This window comes from Sorex araneus, chromosome 1, assembly GCF_027595985.1.
Source record: "Sorex araneus isolate mSorAra2 chromosome 1, mSorAra2.pri, whole genome shotgun sequence".
Classification (NCBI taxonomy): domain Eukaryota; kingdom Metazoa; phylum Chordata; class Mammalia; order Eulipotyphla; family Soricidae; genus Sorex; species Sorex araneus.
The window spans coordinates 446,221,532-446,235,285 of NC_073302.1; the positions used below are offsets into that span (position 1 = coordinate 446,221,532).

At 46.4% G+C, this 13,754-nt stretch overlaps 1 non-coding gene across 1 annotated transcript; it reads right to left on the reverse strand.

The window, feature by feature from the left end:
• Positions 1-1,152: 1,152 nt before the first annotated feature.
• TRNAC-GCA (transfer RNA cysteine (anticodon GCA)) lies at positions 1,153-1,224 on the reverse strand. Its single transcript has one exon. It is a non-coding gene; the product is annotated as a tRNA-Cys (tRNA).
• Positions 1,225-13,754: the final 12,530 nt, after the last annotated feature.

The window sequence follows — 13,754 nt, forward strand, 5'->3', positions numbered from 1 at the left end:
GGGGTTACTCCTGGCTCTGCACTCAGGAATTACCCCCTTGGAAGTGCTCAGGGGACCACATGGGATGCTGGGAATCGAACCCATGTCAACCACGTGCAAGGCAAACGCCCTACCCGCTGTGCTATCATTCCAGCCCCAAATTTTAAATAATTTTAAAAAGAAAAATAATGCTAATGTAACTGGGATTTAGTAACCCATAGGGTCAGACCCCATTTTTGGTTTGAGGTAGTTTTGGCTTGTTTCGTTTTGTTTGTTGTTGTTTCAGTTAACCCAGTATCAGAGGAAGATGCCCTACGTAGAGGGTTTGGACATTTCACCATTACTTTATAAGTTCCAGAACCAAAAGAACTAGTCCTCTGCTCTGCAATGCTTCCGGCTGTGCTCCGGGAACCCCAAGGCCGGGCCCTAGCCCAGAACCTCCCCCCAGGGCACCCAGGACCCCAGCTTTGCCACTGTACTTCAGGGATTATTGTGTCTCCAGTCCCTGGATAACCCGTCAGAAGTTCACGGCTTTTTACTATGGAAACCAGACAAACAGGCCACACTGCCTCACTTCCTACAGCCACTGTCCCTTCCCTTGTGACCAGCACTCTGTCTTCAACATTAGGAACTCGCAACAAAGTGTGCAAGGGTTGGAGCATGGCCCAAACCCAGAAACTTATACCCAGACCAGGTGGGCGTGATTCTGAATCAGAGACCACGTGGTCTATTTGAAAGATCTACCCGGAATCCAGTGCTGGTCTCTAACAAGCACCTTGGGTTGGAGCAGCAGTGCGTGCGCTTGCACGCACACCCCCACTGACGCTGGCTCGATCCTCAGCATCCCTGAGCACTGCCAGGAGAGTACTCCTGAGTCCAGCCAGGTGGAAGAAGGGAGGAAGAAGCCGCTGAGATTGTGCTGCTTTATCCAGCCGAAAGCACCCGGCCTCCCTCCTCAGACTTGCAAGGGCGGCTGAGGTTGGGGGTCAGCCTGCGCCCCACTTCAGAGGAGAAGCCATCAAATCTGTTTCTCGGGGTCAAGACAAAACCTCTCTACCTGTGGGTGAATTTTCCCAGCAAGCCTGCCCAGCCCTCTCGTCCCCGTGCTGTCCTCTCCTTGTCCCCCACCGAGAGAGCCACCTACAAGCACAAGGTTGAGGGAAGAAAAGCAGCAGGGGGCACCCGGATTTGAACCGGGGACCTCTTGATCTGCAGTCAAATGCTCTGCCCCTGAGCTATGCCCCCTCATTGGCTACCGGCGTCTACGTAGCACTATTTCACTGCTCGGCAATACCCGGCCGGCCCCAGAACAGAGTCTCCGCACCAAGCGTTCCTTGTCTCTGCCGCCAACACCCTCTTTCCCACAGTGACGCACTTCCTGTGACGCACTTCCTGTGACGCACTTCCTGCCAGCTGATTCCCTCTCAGCCCTGCTTCCGCCCGAGACGTCATTCCCTCCTCCCAAGCCGGTTATTACGCATTCATTTATCCTTTGGGGTTGGAGCTTTCAAAAGCAGAAGTGGGAATTGGTTTAAATGTGTATATTAAATTTATGGAACCAGGCCGACCCGGGTTCGATTCCTCCGCCCCTCTCGGAGAGCCCGGCAAGCTCCCCGTGGTGTGTTCGATATGCCAAAACCACTAACAACAAGTCTCACAATGGGGACGTTACTGGTGCCCGCTCGGGCAAACCGACAAGCAACGGGTCAACAGTGCTACAGTGCTACGGCGATGTTAAATTTATAAAAAGACAAAAACAGAACTAACAGGCCCATATTTCGGGACTAAAGCCCCCGCACCAGGCCTGCGGATGCTTGTGAACGTGCCCCCAGCTCGACCCCGGGCCAGAGACCCCCCAGAACAACATTTCTCTTTGTCTCTGGTCAGGGACGCGCTCCCGTTACTGTTAGTCGTTTAGGAGAGAAAAACACGCGGGTCTGACCCAAACTCGGGGCGTGGGCGCAGCCGCGTCCCTCCCGCGGGGTCCCTGGACAGCAGGAACGTGCCAGGAGCGGGAGCTGCCCCCAAGCTGCGGGCCAGGGCTGTGCCCGGGCAGGGCCAGCGCGAGCCGCACGTGCGTGAGGGGCAGCGGCTCCCGCCCGTTGCCGGAAACGGGCTGGACTCCCGGATGTGTGCGCGGGGCCGTCGGGGTGCGAGTGAGTGGCCCCGGGGGTCACGGCGCCCAGGACGCCGGCCCTGGGGAGACTCGGGGAGGAAAGGCTGGGCTGAGGCTTCAAGCTGCGTCCGCCGGTCACGGCACTGCCCGCCCCCCAGGAGAGCCTGAGCCGGGTGGGTGGGTGGACGGAGGGGGGCAGGCCCAGGGCTGACCCGAGGCAGCACCCCCAGGTCGTGCTGGGGCTGACCCCGCCCCAATCACCCCGGTACATTCCAGGGCGCTGGGACTTGAAGCTGGTAGAAAGGGGTGCAGTGTGTCTGTCCCCGCATTCACCCCTTTACCACAGTGACGACCCCTAGGCCTGGGCAGCTACGAAGGGCTAGACCAGGACGAACACAGTCCCCTGCGGGGGGTCAGGGAGAGACTCAGGGAAAGTCGACCCTGGGGAGCCGTTAGGGAAGACACCCACACTTCCGGGGGAAACGCTTCCAGGGAAGACCCAGGATCTGGGCACAGATCCTGCTGACTGGGCCAGAATTAACCCAAAATCCACGTCCACCGGTAAAATCCCGAAAACCAGACAGTGGTGGGCTTGCTCTCCAGGGCTCCACTCCAGTGTTATTTTTTGTCCACAAAGTCTCATCAACAGTCCAACTTTCTGGGATAATTCTTTGGGGGCAAACTAGAACCAGCCCTGGGGCTTCCCGGAAGGTTCCCTACACCTAAGAACCGAAGACTTAAATGATATGTCTGTAGCATCATCTTCTGTAGAAGTTTCCAGCCTGGAATTCTGAATCGGGGCGAACCCATGAGGGCAAAAGAAAACCAGGTTCCATGCTGGAAACCAAGGCCTGTTAGAACAGAGTCCCCCAGCCTCTGCAGTGGGGCATGAACCCTGGGGGGTGGGGAGAAATCATGTCGAGGTGCTGGGTAACTCCCCCAGTGTTGGACTTGGGGTCTTCACTGGACATTGTTGTTGCATGTGACTTAACTGAAGTGGGGAGCAAGACCGCTTGTGGCCTCGGGAATACTACTGATGTAGGCAGGTGGATAGGGAAAGGCCCTGGGCAATGAAATTTAAGATTAACAAAGTCTGGGGCTGGAGCAATAGCACAGCGGGTAGGGCGTTTGCCTTGCACGCGGCCGACCCGGGTTCAATTCCCAGCATCCCATATGGTCCCCTGAGCACTGCCAGGAGTAATTCCTGAGTGCAGAGTCAGGAGTAACCCCTGTGCATCGCCAGGTGTGACCCAAAAAGCAAAAAAAAAAAAAAAAAAAAAAAAAAGATTAACAAAGTCTCAGGGAAGAAGAATCCTAAGACTGATCCACCCTGTGGATACAGAAAACAGACCTGATAAGACCTTCCACATCCTGAGGAAGTTGGACCCCTCCCCATGAAGTTCCTCAAACTCTCAGGCCTCTCCCTTAATCTGATTAAAATGTGACCCAGCCTAAAGAAGACCATCACCACTCCCAACCTCCCTGGTAACCTCCTTAGCAACGGACTTTAACCTGGAAAGAAACCCCACATGGGGGCAGGTTGGAGAAACCCTATAAAAGACACCTTGAACAAAGGAAGCGCGCGCATATGCTGCCTGAGCCCGTGTGCTGCTTGTGCCCACGTGGCCAAGCACATGTGTCTCCCGCATGTCCCCTCTTGAGATGTGTACTTTCATGCTTTTGTGTCTAAAGCTCGGATATGTGTAGGGGCTCTCTCCACCCTTGGAGAAGCCCGTGTTCTCTCTTGAGCGCGTTACTCTTCTTATTCTCTCTCCCACTTATCCCTTCCTCTTTCCCTCAAAAACCTCTAAATAAAATGTGTTACTTCACTGCTTGTCTACTCCTGAAATTCTTTTCCACGAGCGAGACAAGAACCCAGTAACCCTGGGTCCCGGGTGGTTGAGTCGGTTGGGGAGAAAGTGACCATCTTTCTCCTCCCCGCTTCACATAAGTCATCCGTGGGGCCCACCGACATCACTACTATCTTCCTTCCCCACGCACTCTGTTGCGGGGAAGAGCCTGGCGGAGGAAGGGGGTTGGCCCTGATCCCATCAGCATGAGCCCTGGCGTGCCCCAATCCTACCGGGCAGCGTGAGGCTGCAGTTCACTAGATCTTTGGATGGGAGGTATGAGTTCCCTCTGCCCACATTTCTCAGGAAGGCACAGTCACAAGCTGGAGTTACTTTTCTTGGGACCAAAGTCGGTCATAAATCCCCACTGGTTCCCAGGTTGCTCAGCCCAGCCTAGCAGAAAGGAATTTCGGTCAGGGGGTCTGAGCAAGAATAGCACAGCAGGGAAAGACACTTGCCTTGCGCAAGGCCAGCTGGGGTTCGATCCCCAGTGTCCCGCAGAGTCCTGAGACCTCAACAGGAGTGACCCCAGAGCTCAGAGTCGGAGTAAGCCTGAATGTGGCTGGGTGCGTCCCCTGAACAGACAAGAATTTCAGTAAGGAGACAATCCATTTGTGAAATAGGATGGGAGAGAAAGAGAGGAAGGTGTTAGAGCACCAGCTCCCCTGGCGGACAAAGAACCAAGGTTCTCCACTGAGTTGCTTCTGGGCAACCTTTGACTAGGATGCACAGTCGTGTCTGTAATCCACATCTGGGTTTTGTCACTTCTGGAAAACACAATGCCACAGTGCCAGCACCCCCAGGCCCAACCCCAGAGTTGACCGTTCAGTTCACACGCTCCCAACAAAAAGATTCTTTGGGGAGTTTTGCCATTTTGACAATGTTAGTTCTCCCAATCCATGAGCAGGGGATATGTTTCCATTTCCTCATGTCCTCTTTTATTTCATGTAACAGCATTTTATAATTTTCTATGTATAGGTCCTTTACCTCCTTAGTTAAGCTGAGCCCAAGGTACTTGATTTTCTGAGGCATGATTGTGAACGGGATTGCTTTTTTCAAGTCACCTCCTGCTTTCTCATTATTTGCATATAGGAAAACCATGGACTTTGGGGTATTGATTTTATAGCCTGCAACTTTACTATACATGTCTATTGTTTCTAGGAGCTTCTTTGTAGAGGCCTTAGGGTTCTCTAAATATAGTATCATATCATCTGCAAATAGTGAAAGCTTAATTTCTTCCTTTCCTATCTGGATGCCCTTAATATCTTTTTCTTGCCTAGTCACTATTGCAAGTACTTCTATTCTATATTGAATAGAAGTGGTGAAAGTGGGCATCCTTATCTTGTTCCTGATCTTAGAGGGAGTGCTCTTAGTTTTTCCCCATTGAGGATAATGCTTGCCATGGGTTTGTGGTAGATGGCTTTGACTATATTGAGGAAAGTTCCTTCAAAACCCATTTTGGCAAGAGTTTTCATCATAAACGGATGCTGGATCTTGTCAAATGCTTTCTCTGCATCTATTGATATGATCATATGATTTTTTATTTTCTTTTGTTGACATGATAGATTATGTTGAATGATTACCGAATATTAAACCATCCTTGCATCCCCAGGATGAATCCCACTTGGTCATGGTGTATGATCTTTTTGATGAGTTGTTGGATTCTATTTGCTAATATCTTGTTGAGGATCTTTGCATCCGTGTTCATCAGGGATATCGGCCTTTAGTTTTCTTTTTTTGTGGTCTCTGTTTGCTTTTGGTATTAAGGATATATGTGCCTCATAGAAACTGTTTGGGAGAGTTTCTGTGTCTTTGACTTCCTGAAAAAGCTTGAGGAGAACTGGCAACAGGTGCTCTTTAAATGTTTGGAAGAATTCGATAGTGAATCCATCAGGACCTGGTCTTTTGTTTTTGGGAAGACTTTTGATTACAGTTTTGATTTCCTTGATATTAATAGGTCTATCCAGGTATTCCAGAAAAAATCCTTAAAAAGGACGGTTTGCTTGGCAGACTTTTAACCCAAGAAGTCGCAGGAGGGGACACCACCCCGTGCCCTGGCAGAGGAACCCTGATTTTGGACCACCTCTTCTTGTTTTAACTTTGGGAGATTATAGGAATCCAGGAATGTATCCATTTCTTCTAGGTTCTCTTGTTTTGTGGCATACAGACTTTCAAAGTAGTCTTGAAAGATTCAAAGATGATCTTCTGAATTTCTTTGGTTTCTGTTGTGATGTCCCCTTTTTCATTTCTGATTTGGTTTACTAGAGTTCTTTCTTTGTGAGTCTTGCTAGTGTTTTATCAATCTTGTTTATTGGGAGGGATGCTGGCACCATTAGTGGTGGAAAATGGGCACTGGTGGAGGGGTGGATACTTGACCATTATATGACTGAAATGTAAGCATGGAAGTTTGTAAGTCTGTAACTGTACCTTACAGTGATTCACTAATAAAAAAAATTTTTAAAAAGATTCTTTGTCCTCACTGTGGCCCATCCTAGGTAAAGGGGGAAACCAGGTACTACTCACCCAAACAGCTGCCTGCTAGCCGAGGGAGCTGCTCTCTGCTCTGAGTGCTTTGAGATGCACAATGGGTGGTCTTTGTGATGTATGCAAGTAGACAGGGAAGGGTTCCCATGGCAATGGAATTCCGAGGATGTAATAAAACCAAGAGGGCAAGGCTGCAAACACAGGAACAAAGTCCTGATAAAACCCTCACCTGGTGCCAGTAACAGACCGAGAGAAAGCTGTAGTACCAGCAAGAACAAAAGGCCAGGAAAGAAATTTCAAAGAGGATCATCAACCACTCCCAACTCTACCCCCCTGTCAACCATGTTAGCAATGGACCTAGCTGAAAAGCCCCACATAGAGCACTTTGGGGAACACCCTAGAAAAGCCATCTGGAACAAAAAAAGGTGCACGATAACTAGAAGACCATCTCCTGAGCTGCCCGAGCCCATGTGCTGCTCGTGCTCCAGCTGAGCTCAGGTGGGCCCACATCTCCCCTTTGGAGATGTGCACTGGGCTCTCTCCACCTTTGGAGAAGTCCGCCTTGTCCCTTGAGAGCGTTACTCTCTCACTTTCTCTCCCTCTCTCCCCTCCCTTTTAAAAGCCCTCCAAATAGTCTTTTGCTTCACTGCTCATCTACCCCTGAAAGTCTTCTGCGAGAGAGGACAAAGTGCCTGGAAACCCAGAGCAAGGCCTAGGACGCACTTTCCAGGCTTTCTCGGTCCTAACCTTCCCAGCCAGTCCCAGGGTGGCAAAAGTGGATCAAGAGAAAGTGACCGTCTCTCTCCTCTCTGCCTCACATACACCACCCGTAGGGGTCACCAACTTCATTTTTTGGCGACCCAGCCAGGAGTTTGCATTGAAGATTCCCAAGAGGATGGTAGTAATCCTTGGGAAAGCTGCTGTGGAGATATGCTCCCTTGTAAATCTCTAGGGGAAGATGGGGGAGGAATGTAATAACTTCCATGTGAGTGTGTGCATATGTGCAACCCATAGGTCTTTCTATCGGAATGATTCTGTAGTACTGACCACTATGGAGGTGGGTTTTTTCTTTCCCTCTTGGTTGGTTATAAACCAGAGCATGAAGAAAGACAGCCGGTGGATAGAAACGTGCATTACCAGGCCATTTTGCTGACTCTCTACATCAGTACTAGGAAAGCCCAAAATGGTTACATTTGACCACCTTAGCTTACAAAAACTTGGGCATAATTAAGTTTTTTGGCTTTATATTAAAAAAGGGCTCTCTTGGCCCATTTTTAACAGGCAGGAAACAGGCTGGTGCAGGCTGGGAAACACGGGGCAAGCTTCGCAATCGGTCAACAGTGCTGTTTTTGCCGTGGGGACTGTCCCTTTCTCAATTCATCAGTTTCATCGCTGCCATTCTTGAAGGGTCAGATTGATCGATCAACTTATATGTGTGCACATGTGCATGTGGTGTTCGTAGTCTGTCTGTCTGTCTGTGTGGGACACTTGCATGTTAGAGCTAGGTTGAAATCAAAGTAGAAATCCTTAGTCCTGGGCAAGCCCCCTCGTCACTAAGGCTCAGGGTGATGTACAACTCAACAATGTGAAAGATTAAGAGCTTTTGGACCTTGCAAGGACAGAGTTAAACAGAGGTTTCCAAACAGAATGTCGAGTCTACAGAGAAATTGAAATTCTCAACCTAGACCTTATTGTAAAAGATTAAAGGACTCCTGATCCCTGAAATTCCCTCAAGTCCAGAGCTGTATTGTTTAGAAAGGGCAGGGAGCCTAGAGCCAAGAGCCGAAGAGAGGTAAGAGCTTTAGGAGACAGTGCAGAGGTAATTTTCTTGAGAAATTTTCATTTTAATGAGAATTTTTTACTTTAACGAGAAATTAGGGTCATTTACAAGTAACAGAGGTACAGAAGCCATCAAAATTAAATCAAAGAAAGTTTTCTTATGTTTTCATAAACATTGTTAGTTCAAGTGTTTTCTTTTTTCTTTTTCTTTCTTTTTTTTGCTTTTTGGGTCACACCCGGCGATGCACAGGGGTTACTCCTGGCTCTGCACTCAGGAATTACTCCTGGCAGTGCTTGGGGGACTATATGGGATGCTGGGAATCGAACCCGGGTTGGCTGCGTGCAAGGCTAAAGCCTTACTATGTTATCACTCCAGCCCCTCAAGTGTTTTTATATACTGATATTCAAAAGTTTGGTAAGAACCAAAGGCCTCTTTCTGTGTCTGAAAGCACATGTTTGTTTGGTTTTTGTCTGTGTGGAATTGTTAAAATATCTGGTGTAGAAAGTTTGTGATTTGAAATAACAGGTTACTTTGAAATAATTTTTAAATAATTTCTATTGGAATTAAGTCAAGAAACTTTTCTCATATTTCATAAAAATTAATGGTTTAAAAGTTTTATATTTAAAGTTTTCTTTTTATTATGCTGGTACATCTAAAAGTACATATTTGTTTTGCTTCTGCATTGGATTATTAGAATATCTGACCTAGAAAATCCTGTGAGTTGAAATAATTATGGTACATCAAAAACCAGGTTCAAAGAGTTTTGGGGCTGGAGCAATAGCACAGCAGGTAGGGCATTTGCCTTGCACATGGCGGACCCGGGTTTGATTCCCAGCATCCCATGTGGTCCCCTGAGCACCACCAGAGGTGATTCCTGAGTGCAGAGCCAGGAGTAACCCCTATGCATTTCCGGGTGTGACCCAAAAAGCGGAAAAAAAACAAAAAACAAAGAGTAATGGTTTAGTTTAAAACATGAGTTTCCGACCTGACACCATGCACAAAAGTCAGATCAAAATGGATTAAAGACCTCAACAACAGACCACAAACCATAAGGTACATTGAAGACAAGGTCGGCAAAACCCTCCAGGATATTGAAGATAAAGGTATCTTCAAAGATGACACGGAACTAAGCAATCTAGTAAAAACAGAGATCAACAAATGGGACTACATTAAACTAAAAAGCTTCTGCACCGCAAAAGATACAGTGACCAGAATACAAAGACTATCTACAGAATGGGAAAGGATATTTACACAATACCCATCAGATAAGGGGTTGATATCAAGGGTATATAAAGCACTGGTTGAACTCTACAAGAAGAAAACATCCAACCCCATCAAAAAGTGGGGCGAAGAAATGAACAGAAACTTTACCAAGGAAGAGATACGAATGGCCAAAAGGCACATGAAAAAGTGCTCTACATCACTAGTCGTCAGAGAGATGCAGATCAAAACAACCATGAGATACCACCTCACACCACAGAAACTAGCACACATCCAAAAGAACAAAAGCAACCACTGTTGGAGAGGATGTGGGGAGAAAGGGACCCTTCTACACTGCTGGTGGGAATGCCGGCTAGTTCAGCCCTTTTGGAAAACAGTATGGACGATTCTCAAAAAGCTAGACGTTGAGCTCCCATTTGACCCAGCAATACCACTGCTGGGAATATATCCCAGAAAAGCCAAAAAGTATAGTCGAAGTGACATATGCACTTATATGTTCACCGCAGCACTGTTTACAATAGCCAGAATCTGGAAAAAACCCGAGTGCCCTAGAACAGATGACTGGTTGAAGAAACTCTGGTACATCTATACAATGGAATACTATGCAGCTGTTAGAAAAAATGAGGTCATGACGTTTGCATATAAGTGGATCAACATGGAAAGTATCATGCTAAGTGAAATGAGTCAGAAAGAGAGAGACAGACATAGAAAGATTGCACTCATCTGTGGAATATAGAATAATAGACTATAAGACTAACGCCCAAGAATAGTAGAAATAAGTACCAGGAGATTGTTTCCATGGCTTGGAGGCTGGTCTCTCATTCTGGGTAACTCAGGGAAGGGACCACCAAGTAAAATGTGGTTGGAGGTCATGTGGGGGAAGGGTGAGGCGGGCGGAATACAGACTAGAGACTGAACACAATGGCCACTCAACACCTCTATTGCAAACCACAACACCTAATCAGAGAGAGAGAACAGAAGGGAATTCCCTGCCATAGTGGCAGGGTGGGGTGGGGGGAGACGGGACTGGGGAGGGTGGGAGGGATGTTGGGTTTACGGGTGGTGGAGAATGGGCACTGGTGAAGGGATGGGTTATTGAACTTTGTATGGGGGAAGCATGAACACAAAGATGTATGGATCTGTAACTGTACCCTCACGATGACTCTTTAATTAAAAATAAACTAATAAAAATTAAAAAAAAAGATTTAAAAATAAATAAATAAATAAAAATAAAACATGAGTTTCTAGAGTTACAAATTTGCTTGCAAAACTTTCATTCTACCAGTAATTTATTTGCTCTCTGAGACTTTAGTAATCAAATTTCTAGAGCTACTTTGCAAAGAGTTACTAATGGGCTAGTCTCAGACCTCAGCCTGATGGTCTGAAGCCTCAGCATTGTGCCTTGGTAAAAGGTTTTATATTTTAATAAATAAATAAATAAATAGGAGAAGAATCCGGGCGTTCTGGTAAGCGGCGCAGGCCGGAGACTGCTCCAGACCCCAGACGGGGCCAGCAACACGGGGGAGCCAGACGGAGGAGGCACAGCCGGTACACCTTCTCCAGATGGAGCCCCGGCGACACTGAGCAAAGACTAACATGGCTCAGGGAGGCGGGACTGGGACAACTCCAAACCGCATGGCTGCTAAAGAGGCCACGCAACCTTTTCTGAAAAATGAAAACATACAATCTATTGATGCCATCCAACATGTCTGACTGTTGGAGGAAAACCTCCAAATAATGATAGTGAGATTCCTGTTGAAAACTGAATGTAATCAAAGTAAGGAAAGAGTAAAGTGAAAAATGTCTGCCACACAGGCAGAGGGGGAGTGGGAGGGGGTATGCGGGGTTTGGTGGTGGATCAAATATGAAAACTTTGTAACTGTATTTCATAGTGATTCAATAAAAAATAAAATAAAAATAAATAAAATTTTATTTATTTAAAGATATCTCAAAGAGCCCGGCAAGCTACCAAGAGTATCCCGCCCACATGGCAGAGCCTGGCAAGCTACCTGTGGCATATTGACTATGCCAAAAACAGTTAACAAGTCTCACCATGGAGACGTTACTGGTGCCCGCTCAAGCAAATTGATGAACAACTGGATGACAGTGACATTGACAAAGATATTAGGCTTTCCTGCCAGAATTCCACACCAGCCTCAGGACTTCTTACTGAAGTGGTGGGGGGGGGGGGGGAGGGAGTCACTTTAACATTCAAGCACGCTAGGAACAGCCCTTTTGGCTTTAGTGGCTTCTGAATATGGATAATTGGGCGAAAATGTAGGAAATGACAGCAATCAGCTTTTTTTTTTCAAATTCTATTGCTAATCTTCCCAGTACATGAAAATACATGTCATTATTAGGATAACTTTGTTTCACATAAGCTTTGTCACCAGGTGTCAACCTAGTCTTAACCTTAAGAGAGCTTTATCCACAAGTGTCAAATCCTTACTGGATCATGGTAATCTGAGATTTTTAATCCTTTTATATCTATTCTCCTAGAAATGGGAATTCTAAAAATGAAACATTCTGTATATTTTCTAGTTAATTCCTAATGTGACATAAACTTTTGTTATAAGAATTTTAATTGTAAACCTTTTGAATTTTAACCTTTTGAACATCTATAGAGCTGATTTAATGCCTTTGAAATAGTATCGCAGAGTACAGTTTTGTCGTGCTAAATGAAATACTAATTAGCAACTTGTCTCAAAACTTCGTGGGAGGTCAAGCTACATCAAGGTCAGTAAAATAAGGAGGTTAGAACCTGTAGGACAGGCAGCCCCTCCGTTGCTGACCGCCCCTGATCCCGGAGGCCCACCACTTTCGGCACCAGCAGCTTCTTGCAGAAGTGCCTCTAGACTGTGAACTAAGCTACAGCCCCACGCCGCCACAGGAGGGGAAGGTTTTTCTCTCTCGGCTTTTTCTTTTCCTGGCAGCGGTGTGGTGAGCGCCCTCTTATAAGGCCCACTAAACAAAGATAGGAGCTTGCCATGATGCAATTTCTGGCAGAAATATCTCTGGACTTAGTTACTAAAATACCAGAGATCCAAAACCTCATGTGCTCTTCATTCTCAGCAACGGAAAACAAATTATCAAATGCTGCCTTTTCGACAGGTTTGATTGTTGGGGGGAAGTTCCAAATAATAATAGCGAGTTTCCTGTTGAATTATTGAATGCAATCAAAGTAAAGAGAAAGTAAAGTGAAAATCACCAGCCACACGGGAGGGGGTGGTGGTGGAATGGGAGGTACACTGGGATTCTTGGTGGTGGAACACGTGCACTGGTGAAAGGGATGGGTGTTCGATCACTGTATGACTGAGACTTAAAGCTTTGTAACTTTTCACATGGTGATTCAATAAAAACATTTAAAAAAACCTGTAGGATATGACTATAAGGGGTAAAGATGTATATTTTAGGTATGAAAGATAATAGATATATCAGTGGGAAAAATAAAGGAATCCTATTAAAGTGAAGCTGGTTTTAAGATGGAGTGAAGAAAAGTTACAGGACACAATGAATGTAAAGGAATGTGTAGAGTTTTGAGGTTGTGTTTTAAGGAAACAATGACCAAAACTGTATTGTTAAGAAACTCTAAATTATATTGGCAGAATTGTTCTAGAATCTTTGGCACGATATATCTGGAAAAGATATTAGATGGATATATGACTCCTCTTACAGTGCTCTTAGATAACTGGATTCTTTAAAAAGTTACAGGAAATGAAGGTTTTCAAAATGGATTAACTGAATTAGACATCATGTTAAGCTATGCTCTATCTCTACGGATCTTAGTGCTGGACTCGTGTTACAGTACTCATAGATAATTGGAAATCAAGGTTTTCAACATGAATTAAACATGATGTTAGGGGTCAGAGCGATAGTACAGTGGGGAGGGCGTTTTCCTTGCATGTAGCCAACCTGGGTTCAATCCCCAATATCCCATATGGTCCCCCGAGAATCACCAGGAGTAATTCCTGAGTCAGACCCAGGAGTAGCCCCTGAGCATCGCTGGGTGTGACCCAAAAAGCAAAAAAAAAAAAAGTAAGAAAAAAAAGAAAAACAAAACACATGATGTTGAACTGTATATTCCATCACTACAGATCTTAATCCATTGAGATCTGCTCTCAGCGGAACAAACATCTCCGAATGCAGCAGCTATGTGTACCTGGGTCGAGAACTCAACATGAGGAACGACTTGGCGCCAGAACTGCGCAGGAGGAAGAGAGCAGCGTGGAATGCTTTCAAGAGCGTTGAAGAAGTGGTTAAGAGAACGAAGAACCTCCGGCTCCGGGCACATCTTTTCAACTCCACCGTTCTTCCTGCACTAACA